Below are 12260 nucleotides of genomic sequence, written 5' to 3' on the forward strand. Positions count from 1 at the left end.
ACATTCCGAGGTAAGGTCATAGGAGACCTTGTAGCTTCTGCATTGCTCTCTCTTGGATCACCTGGTCTGGAGGCAGCCAGCTGCCGTGCCATGAGGACACATGAGCACTCTATGGAGATGCCCTCATGACAAGGAATTGAGGCCTCCCACCAACACCCAGGACCCACTTGCCAGTCAGATGCGTGTGCCATCTTGGAAATAGGCTTGTCAGCCCGAGTCAAGCCTTCATGGGACCACAACCCTGGCCAATAGCTTGTCTGCAATTTCACCCAGCTAAGCCACTCCTGAATTCATAGGGGACCCACAACATTTTTAAAAGAAATGTATTGGCGTAAACACAACCAGCTTTGAACTGAAATGAGCAGAGATCTTACAAAAGGAAAAGAGGCCTTTGAACCCTCAAACTTCCACAGGTAGGAAGCAGGCTGCAAAACTACTCAGCTGCAAATAGATCTGAATTTCTTGGGAAAAGAAGAATGACTCAGAGAATAGATCCCTGAGTCCAGAGGATAGATCCAAGAGATGTAATCACTCACTCCAGATCACAAAGCTAATAATGATAGAGCCAGGTTTCAAACAGAAGCAGTCTGGCTCTAGGGTCCGTGTTCCTCTCCTCTGCATTATACCATGTCTCTCATGGATGGTTTGATGAGTAGATAGATAGTATGATTTTGGTTCTCTGAGTTAACATTTTAAAATAGTAAGTGGTGCTCATGTAAGTACACAAGTACACATAGAGTCAGAATTCCAGACACCAGTGACCTGGCGTGTATTGATCTGATGATTGGTGATCTTCATGGCATTCACTCAAAGAATGATACAGCCTCTGATTTGTTTTTAATTAATTAATAATTTATTTATGTATTGGCTCTGTTGAGCCTTCGTTGCTGCGTGGGGGCTTTCTCTCTAGTTGTGGCGAGTGGGGGCTACTCTTCATTGCCATGCGTGGGCTTCTCAGTGTGGGGCTTCTTTTGTTGTGGAGCACAGGCTCTAGGCATGCAGGCTTCAGTAGTTGCAGCACTCAGGCTCAGTAGTTGTGGTGCACAGGCTTAGTTGTTCCCCAGCATGTGGGATCTTCCCAGACCAGGGATCGAACCCATGTTCCCTGCATTGGCAGGCAGATTCTTAACCACTGTGCCACCAGGGAAGTCCCAGCTTCTGATCTTGAGCCTTTTCTTTTTATACAAAGTGTTAAGGAAGGTGTTAAAGATAAGGAAGGACACTAAACTTACTATACCAGATGTAGACATTTGTACCCATCTTGTTTTTAACACCTGCTGGGTCTACCTCTTCAGGCTTCATTTTGTGCATCATTCTTATTTTCTTTGTTTTTTTTCTTACACAAGTAGTTATAGCCTATATAATCATTGTAGGAAAATCAGAACTGACCAAGAAGCAAAAAGAAAATGAAGATTGCACATAATCCCACTAGTGAGAAGTAGCCCCTGCTAGCATTGTAGCATTTAGTTTGGGTTTATTTTTTTAAAGTGCAGTATATTTGCATGATTTGTTACAAGGAGCCAGTTTGGTTGTGCCTGAATATTTTGGTGAAAAGCCTTCAGGTTTTTTCTTTCCTACACCTATAGGTAGTTAATTTCTTCTCTCTTACAATAATCATGGACTAAGATAAATACACGACAGTGTTTTTTCACCCCTGGGTGGGATCCAAAGAGGACTAAATGGAAATATCTTCTTAAAAATCTTCACAGTCTTTTGTTTTGCTACCCAAAGTCTTGCCTGACACAGTTGTCTATGCAATATAAACGTAACTAATTAAAAAGTAGATTTACTTAGTCAACCATTTGTTTGGATTACATGACCAATAGTTGACTGATCATTTTTCCCTGAATTGACTAGGTGGTTAGTACTGGGATTTTTTTGTCCCAGCACATTGACAAGTTGTTTTGAAATTGTGTGGACACTGACTAACCACTCCTTCCTGTGGGGAAAACTCAGTTAATGATGGATCTTTCCAGATATCCAAGGAGTGTATACATGTCAATGCCGGCTATTCTGCCTTCTAAAGGGAGATATTTGGAAGTGATATGGGTGCTTTTAATGCTTGCTCTGAATTCAGTGTAACCATTACGTTTTCTAACTTAAAAACTGACCCTTATTGGGTTTTTCCTCACCTTAAAAAAGAGATTCAGGTTTGGTGGGGAAAAAAAAGATAAAAGAGTACAGAAATATACAATGTAGATAGTGGAGAATTTCTCTCAGTCCACTCCCCAGATAACCACTGTTACCACCATTTATTTAAATGTTTTACATTGTGACTTATTGCAACAATTTCTGCAGAAGCAGGAGGGGAGGAAACATATACTAAAACTAGAGACTTCCCTGGTGGTCCAGTGGTTAAGACTCCACACTCCCCATGCAGGGGACACGGGTTTGATCCCTGGTTAGGGAACTAAGATCCCACATGCTGCATGGTGCAGCGAAAAATTAAATAAATAAATAAATTTGGAAAAAACAAAAACAAAACTAGAGGAGAAAACAGTAGTTTCCCCCTTATCCTTGGTTTCGCTTTCCAAGGTTTCAGTTATCCCCGGTAAACTGTGATCCGAAAATATTAAATGGAAAATTCCAGAAACAAACAATTCAGAAGTTTTAAATGTGTGCTTTTCTGGTATGATGATGAAACCTTGCACTTCTGCTCTGTCCCACCCAGGAGGTGAATCATCTCTTTGTCCAGCATATTTACATTGTATATGATACTCTCGTTAGCTAGGAAAAACATCATCTGTATAGGATTCAGTACAATCCGCTGTGTCACATACTGGAACTGTATCCCCTGCAGATAAGGAGGGACCATTCTATCAGCAGTTAAATGTGGTTATTTCAAGATGATGGGATTATGGGTGATTGTTTTTCTATTTCCCATTGTTTATCTGCATTTTCCACAACAAATATGTGACTTGTGTAGTTTTTTAAGTTATAAGAACAGTAAATGGGTTCCAAAAGCCAGTGTAATTCATTTTACACACGTGTTTGTTGTGGTTCGTGTGTGAACCGCTGAGGACCATGACTGGCCGGCACACTACAACTGTGAGCTGTCTCCATGGAGCTTCTGGTCTCATGAAGTTTCTTATTCTTCATCATTGCGTTCATCTCGTCTTCTTCTGCCCCCTCCCACCCTCTCTCCTTCCTCCTCCTTCCTCTTCTTTTTAATGGCATTATTAGTTGCCATACCTTCTGGGAGCTCTTAGCACATCAGAATCCTGTTTGAAAAACTGACAATCCAGAGACCAAGGCAAGCAAACCCTGCGCAATCTATCAGCTTCCCCAGCGCAACAAGCACCATTTTGACATCGTAGCATCCCCTCCTGAAGACATCAGTTAAATAAATGCTCCAGGAAGTCAAGATGAGAAGGCTCAGCTCAGATACCAACTAATTTGTTCATTTTTGATGGTTCATGTTCAGAATTAATAATGTCAGTTATCATTCTTTGACAGCTTGATGTACTCCAGTGTACATCAGGATAAGAACCTACTTGCCTGCCTGACCTCATTTACACTCACAATTACTATGTGAGGTAGGAGCTTTACTACTTCCTGGCTGTGAGACCGCACGCAAGTGACCTCACCTCTCTGTGGCTCGGGCTCCTCACCTATAAAGTGGGGACCATCATAGTATGTTCATTATAGTATGTTCTTCATGTTGTGGGCTTAAATGAATTAATGCATTTAAAGCACCTAGAATAGTGCTGGATGCATTATAAGTGTTCAGTAAACTTAGCTACGTGTGTTCTTAACATCCACACTGGAGTGGTAGAAAGACTGAGATCCTACGTAATAGACTCAAGGTGACACAGCTCTTTACTATAAAGGGCCAGATGGGAAATATTTTAGACTTTACAGAGCAGACTGTCTTTGACACAACTGTTCAACTCTGTCTTTGTAACGTGAAAGTAGCCATAAACCGTACGTAAAGGAATGGACCTGGTGGCTTTCCAATAAAGTTTTATTTACTAAAGCAGGTGGAGGTTGGATTTGGCCCGTGAGCCATAGTTTGCCAACCTCTGGTCTTAACTACAAAAACAGGAGCCTACAATGTTCATTGATTTCCAGACTTTCGCTGCACTGAGAAGAATCATTTCTATGACACCGATTTCTTTCTGCTTCTGCCATATTTGCATTTTACATTAGCCAAGTGACGATTCCATGAGTACACAGGGAATGCAATATCAGGCCAGCAACTCTTCACTTCCTTTGTCTCCCTTGGAAAACAAACGTATTGCTGTTTGTTTGTTTGTTTGTTTTTGCTGTTTGGTTTTGATCCTAAGTAGACGTGCATCCTATGGATTTTCATGAAAGCATGTGTTTAAAGAGCAGTATTGCTCTAAGTTAGGCAATGCTATTGTGATTGACAGGGTAACCTTCCAGCCTGCCAAAACCAGATAATCAGTATGGCCTCCTCTCACAGTGTTTAATTCCACTCTCTGCGTCAGCATTTAAAGTTCCTTGAGAATGAAAATACACCGGCACTAAGTTTCTTTGTCAAGATCCATAACCTTGGGTTCTTTTGTTCCATTGGTGAGTTTTGGCAAGTATGAGAATAGGGCCAAGATTGGAAGCTTTGGGGAATTTTTTAGTTTCCAAGTACTAAGTTTGTTTTTTGAAATTTGAGTCTGTTCTAGGTAACTGTGAATCCCAGATCTGAGTGATAAGCTGGAATGTTTGATTCTACACTAAGGTATTTCATTGTATAGAAGCCTGTAACATGTTGTATCCATGGACTTTGGTTCTTCAGAAATTCCTTCATCAAAAAGGAAATTAATTTTATATTAATTTTAGCAATATTAAGTTATCACTTCAAATATTAAGTTTAGGAGGTCAGTTAGGAAACTTAGAAGAAAGGCAAGGAGGAAAAAACCCACTATTGTTATACTTTTACTCTCTTAATTTATCTCCTTTAGGGAAGACTCCACCTGCAAAGTTAACTATTCATGGTTATAGATAATACAGGGAAATTTGATCTCTTGAACTAACAGAAATGGTTTAACTGGTTAGTCTGCCTCATTCCTTATCTCCAAACTAACCTTCCCTCTCCTGTTTTGAAAAATAAACAGAGGGCTTATGAGAAGTTGGGTGGATCCCTGGGGGCGTTCTAATATCTGTGTTCTGGCAGAATCTTTGTTAGGATAAAATGAAGGAGGGAAAAGACAAAGCTACCAGGTGTCCTCACAAGGAGATCAAGAAAGCAATCAGGCCCTGTCTTCACGCTCACAAAGGGTCCATCATGTGGACTTTCGACATGACCTTCAAATGAGGTCACACTCATAGTCACACAGAAGCACTGATAAGGTGGAAGCAAGATCTTCCTCCCTCACTTTTTTCTCTCAAAAATATTCCTGTGCTCTTTTAATCACCCTCATTTATAATACACATGAACATATTAAGTACAAATATGTTATTCATATTCCTCATAGACTCCTGAGCTTTCTTTGTTCTATTTTTACTTTTTATTATGAAAATTTTCAAACATGCAGAAAATTCGTTTACATTGATACACGGACACACGTTGTCTAGATATAACCACAGTTGACATTTTGCCACATTTGCTTCATTTTCTTTTTCTTCAGGTATTTCAAATTATAGACATGAATTTCTCTCTAACTCCCTCAGGTTGTGTCTCTAAAACCATAGGGAGATTTTTTAAAACACAGACATATATATACTACCAACTGTAAAATAGTCAGTGGGAAGTTGTTGTATAACAAAGGGAGTCCAACTCGAGGATGGAAGATGCCTTAGAGGACTGGGGCGGGGGGGGGGGGGGGACTCGAGGGGGGGGAGTCAAGGAAGGGAGGGAATACGGGGATATGTGTATAAAAACAGATGATTGAACCTGATGTACCCCCCCCAAAAAAAATAAAATTAAAAAATATATATATTAAAAAAAATAAATTAATTAATTAAAAAAAAAAAAAAACACAATACTAATTTTCCCCCAAAATACCCTTCCCGGTTTATTCAAGCCAGGATCCAATCAAGGACCATGAGTTCCACGTGATTGTTGTATGTCCTGTGGCCCTTTTAAAATCCAGAACAGCCCTCCTGCCAACCCACCCGTTTGTTTTTCTTATGACATTAATTTTCTGAAGAGCCCAGGCCACTCGCCCTGTTCAGTAGTCCACCTTCAGGAAGACTTTGTACAACGTTAAGCCGGTGTCTCATCACTGGACCGCAGTACACAGTACAGATGTGTCAATGTGTTTTAAATTATCTTCTGACTAGCATGGTTATATCACGCTGCTTTTTAGCTTTCTTTCCCCTTCCCCCCCCCCCCTTTTTTTTGGTCTGTTAAAAGTTATAATTTATAACTGCATACACTTAACATAGCACACAGGTAATATATCATACAGTTGTTAAAATACTTTTAATTTTTCTATATATATACAGAATATATAGTATATATAACCATATATATCATTATGGTTATAATTATATATACACAATACTCTGTATCATATATATGCAGAATATACATATAATATATATACACAGAATATATAATATATTCTGCATACAATTTATACAGGATGTGTATCTATTATTCTATATATATACATGGAGTACATATTCAGAGAATCTCAGAAAAGGGGGAGTGACTTGTGACCCTGGTAGCCACTGATCACATGCTCAGTAACTCTGGGCTCATCCTAATTTGGGGGTTCTTTTTTATTGAAGTATAGTTAATTTACAATGTTTCAGGTGTACAGCATAGTGATTCAGTTTTATATATATACACACACAGTTTTTTTAGGTTATTTTCCCTTATAGGTTATTATAAGATATTGAATACAGTTCCCTGTGCTGTACGGTAGGCCCTGTCTATTTTATATATAGCAGTGTGTATCTGTTAATCCCAAATTCCAGATTTATCTCTCCCCGCCTTTCTTCTTTGGTAACCATAAGTTATTTGGCACATCCTAATTCGGGGGGTCTTATTCCCTCTAGTCATCAATCGACGTCCCCCACACCTAAATCAATTATTTATTCCCCATCATGTACTACAGTCATCGTTGCGTCCCGAGCTGGCTGCCCTGGGGCCTGTGACCTGTAATGTGAATTTGTTTCCAACACCGCCGGGCTGTTTGGGCCAGGCTTCCCCATGTCTGCACAGACACCTTCTAATGCTTTGACAATCACTTCCTGGAGATTAAGCTGAATTATGTGGCCAGCAGCTCATGACTCTTTTTTCCCTTGTCACTTTAATTTCACGCCAACTTTTCTGGGATGGCGGAGTTTTCCTCCTTCGGCACAAAAGCTCTGTGCTTGCCACTGGTGCAGATTCTAATCTGTGTCACCTGGAAGGATTGTTTGATTTGGAGAGGTCAGTTGAGCCGCCCTAGACGAAGGACATGAGCTGCATGAGGGGTGGTTGTATGAGCCACTCCGTGCTGGGGAGGTTTGTTATGAAGAAAACAGCTGCTTTTTCAAAATGTTAAATTGACTGCGAACTTTTCAAACTTAGGGGCACTCGCATAAGAATGCAGATCATATTCTTTTGACAAATGAGAAGATCTGGTTACAGTGGGCCTGCTTTCCCAGGAGGCTGCAGATACCTGCCTAGACTCAAAGACAGGCTGCCCTGTGGGCAGAACTGAGCTTTCTAGTTGTCACGCCCACTCCTCATATTGCAGAGAGGGGAGCAGAGGCCCTTGGAGGGCCATGGAGATAGAGTCGCCCAAGATATGTTGAACTGCTGCTCTGCATCAGACATGGGAGTCGCAAAAGCGGACACAGTGCCTTCCTTTGAGTAATGTGGAAGATGAAATAGACAGAGCTCAAGTGGACAGACAGTAATCACTGAACAGAAAATGACTGAGCCCTTCCGTGTGCTGGCCACCGTTCCAGCAGGAGATAGAGCAGTGAACGAAGCAAAGTCCCTAATCTTGTGGCCCTCACACTGCGGGCCAGGGAAGGGAGACCGACAATAAACAAAATAATCTAAGTAAAACATATAGTCGGTTAGATAGCAGGAAGAGCTATGGATAACAATAGCAGCAGGGGGACCAGGGCGGAGGGTTAGGAGTTGCCATTTTATATCCAAAGGTCAGTGGAGGTCACCGGGGTGACTTGAAGGAAGAGCAGAACAAGGGAGGGAGGGAAGCATGGACATGTCTGGCAGGAAGTGTTCCAGGCGGAGGGAACAGCCAGTGCAAAGGCCCAGAGGTGGGATCACACCTGGGTTCCTTCTGGATCACAAGGAGAAGCTAGCAACGTGGAGAGTGGGAAGAGCCTTTGTTAGCGGGACTGTGAGGTCCAGGCTTCTTCTGACTCAAGCAGACAAGCCTTGTTATCTGATCTACGTGTGCAGGGATCCCTCTGCCTGTTCTATGTAGAACACAGTGGCGCAGGAGGCACCAGGAGAGCAGCTAGGAAGCCACCACCATCCCCAGACTTGGAGCAGGAGAGAATGGTCAGATTCTGAACACATGTCAAGGGTGGAGACACATGGGCGGATGGCATGGGGACAGCAGAGAAGGAAAGGATCAAGAGGTCCCCTGTTTTTAACCAAGTGGCAGGGTGGAGTGGCCATGAGCCAAGCTGGAGAATCCTGTAAGAAGAGCAGGTTTGAGGGAGACCAGGAGTTTTGTTTGAACATGTTGCCTTTCAGAGCCTCTCTGGGCCTACATGGAAATATCCAGAGGGTAGTGGCTGTTTGAATCTGGAGTTTGGGGACAGGTGTGAACTGGCCTGTTGTTAGTGGATGTTGGTGTTTAAAGCTGTAGAGGCTGAATGAGGCCATAAAAAGTGTGAGTGTCAACAGAGAAGAGAGGAGGTACCAGGACTCAGCTCTAGGTTCTCAGCGTGAGGAAGGCAGGAGGAGGAGGCAGAACTAGCAGGAGAGACTAAGGAGTGACCTGTGAACTGGGAGGAAAACCAGGCAAACGTGATGTCTGGAAGCCCAGAATGTGTTTCAAGGAGAATGAATTACTCTGATAAGAAAGATGATCTCTGAGAATTGACCATTGAATTTAATAAGGTGGAAGGGCTTATCCCCCTTCAAAACAAAATCATTCAGTTAACAAAATCATTCATTCATTCACTCAAAATACATCAAGTGCAGGGCTTCCCTGGTGGCACAGTGGTTAAGAATCCTCCTACCAATGCAGGGGACAAGGGTTCGAGCCCTGGTCCGGGAAGATCCCACAGGCCGCAGAGCAACTAAGCCCGTGCACCACAACTACTGAGCCTGCGCTCTAGAGCGCACGAGCCACAACTACTTAGCCCATGAGCTGCAACTACTGAAGCCCAAGCGCCTAGAGCCCTTGCTCCACAAGAGAAAACACCACAGTAAGAAGCCCACGCACTGCAATGAAGAGTAGACCCCGCAACTACAGAAAGCCTGCTCGCAGCAACGAAGACCCAATGCAGCCAATAAAAAAGAAATAATAAAAGTTAAACAAAACAAAACAAAAAGCAAAATAAATCAAGTGCCGTGGAAACCAGTGTCCAAGATGGTCCCCAGTGATTCTTCCCTACCACACTGATTAGAGCTGCGCTGCAGGAATGAAGGTGTGTGATTTCTAAGACCCGGTCATAAGAGTCATGAGTCTGCAATTAGACAGTGGTGATGACAGCACAACTTGGTGAATATACTAAAAAACACTGAATTGTATACTTTAATAGGGTGGATTTTATGGTAAGTGAATTTATCTCAATAACAGAAAAAAAGAAAAAAAAATATATATAAGATGGAAAAATGAATGAGGTGAGATGAATCAGATCAAGTCATGTCAGTTTTCACAATAAATGTGAATTAAATGAGTATTCGATGTTAAAAATAAAAAAGAAAAAGACACTGTGGCTACCAGCCTGCCCTCTGAGAGCTCTCGCTCTGGGGAAAGCTAATGCTGTGTTGTGAGGACACTCAAGTAGCCCTGAGGAGAGGTCTCTGTGACTGGGCACTGAGGCCTTGTGCCTACAGCCAAGTAAATGCACCATCCGGGAGGGGGACCCTCCTGCCCGGTCACAGCTTCAGGTGACAGCATCCTTGGCCCACGTCTTGACCGCCACCTCGTGAGCGGCTCCAGACCAGGACCACCTGACAAGCAGCTCCCAATTTCCTGACCCACAGAAACTATAAGATAATAGATGTTGGTTGTTTTAAGACACTAAGTTTTGGATAACTTGTTACACGGCAATAAACAATACAAGCACTGACACTGCTTCAGGCACCGGCCATGGGGAAATGGGAAAGGCATGGGCACTGCCCCTCGGACTGTTGTATCACAGGGGAATCGGCTCCAGTACAGCACTCACCACGGTGCATTTTATTATCATTTTTTGTTATTATTTTTGGGCCATGCTGCACGTGGGATCTTAGTTCCCTGACCAGGGATTGAACCCACCCCCAGCACTGGAAGCGCAGAGTCTTAACCACTGGACCACCAGGGAAGACCCCTCACAGTGCATTTTATATCACTGTTATCCACCCTTCCCAGGTGAGAAAACTGAGGCTCAGCAAGGTCAATGACATGACCACTTTGTTACTCATGACACAGCTGCCTGAATCCAGGGCTGTGCAGTCACAGAGAAGGGAGCTTTTAACTCTGTTGGAAGCTGGGGAAGCATAACCCAAGCTTCTAAAGGAGGTGGGGGGAGGTCTCAGAAATCAGAAGCAAGAGGGGGCTGTGGGAGACTTTATATCTTAGAAACGTGTTTAACAGAAGAAAAATCTCATTGTCTGTTCCATCTTTTCCTTCAAGTCCCAACTCAAAAGTCACTTTCTTGGTGGAAATGTACTAGAGATACTCCCATAATGCATTATCTATTTATTGAAAAACATTTATTGAGTGCTTACTGTATACCAAGCTTGTGCAAGGAGCCAGGAACACATCAGGCCAGTTCAGCCTTTGAGAGAATCTGTATCTGGTTGGGAGATGGATTTGCTAATAATAAGTACAGCAATTTGAGTACCACAAACAGAATATCCAGGGAGATGCTATATAGTTTCTTGGCAAAGGATGCTAACTTTAGAGAAAAACAGACTGGAAGGTGGGATAGAGGAAGGGTGTTGGAATTCTAACGGCTACACAAAGGAAGAAATCCTCAACCCTTAAAAGATGGTTTCACGGGAAGTGACATTTGAGCTGGGTTTGGAAGGATATATACAAATGCGTGATCATCATATTGTGCTATTTTGTTTTTCCAGCTTTATTGAAGTATCCTTGATAAATAAAAATTGTGTACATTTTAGGTGTATAACTTGATGATTTGATATATGTATACATTGTGAGACTATTACAGTCAAGCTAATTAACACATCAGTCACCCCACGTGGTTACCATGTTGTGCTATTTTTAACGTGAGAACTAGCGATACACGTAACAAAAGAAGCACCATGTGGGTAGTATCATGGTGGCAGATTAGGGCAAAGCTTTTCCCAAGGATTTATTCTCCCCTCCATCTTTTAGGTTAGAACTCCTGTGTTTCAGCTGGAGGTATGGCAGCTGAATATTACTTTTCCCTGTCTCCCTCTTAATGAGGTGTGGCCATATGCCCAAGTGTTGGCAGTGGGATGGGAGAGAGAATGAGATATGGAATTTTTTTTAAAGGGCATCCCCTTGAAGAGGAAAAGTGTGCATTCTCTCCTGCTTTCCTCTCTGCTGATGATCACGTGACACAGCATCTCAGACCATGAGATGAGAGCCATACGTTGGGGATGGCAGAGCAACAGAATGGAAGGTGCCTGGGACCTTGTCACCAGGAAACCACCGTATCAATCCCAGGCTCCTTATCCTCAAACTGTTGATAGAGAAGTAAACATCTATCTTGTTTGCCTTAGAGCCACCAAGCCTGTGTCCAACAGATATGCAGACATCATGGATTACTCCTCCAAAACCATTCAGTGGCCTCCTTCCCTTTGCCTTCCTCTGTTACAGAGGCTAGGACTCTAAACTACTTACCTTGGGAATTCCCTGGCAGTCCAGTGATTAGGACTCTACGCTTCCACTGCTGGGGACCCAGGTTCAATCCCTGGTCAGGAAACGAAGATCCTGAAAGCAGTGTGGCACACACACCCCCACTCCCCCCAAAATAAAAAACATATTCTGAGACTCCCATGCAGCTGGGTGTTGCCATGTGAGTCTGCCTTGGCCATTGAGATACAAGCAGAGGTTCCCAGGAAGGATATCCCTTTACGAATTTTTTAAAAACTCACCAAGAGAAAGCTTTTGTCTCTGCCTCCTTCTGCTGGCCTGGAGCAGCAGCAGCCTTCTTGTAACCATGAGGACAAATGCCATATG

Source organism: Hippopotamus amphibius, chromosome 12, assembly GCF_030028045.1.
Source record: "Hippopotamus amphibius kiboko isolate mHipAmp2 chromosome 12, mHipAmp2.hap2, whole genome shotgun sequence".
Lineage (NCBI taxonomy): Eukaryota > Metazoa > Chordata > Mammalia > Artiodactyla > Hippopotamidae > Hippopotamus > Hippopotamus amphibius.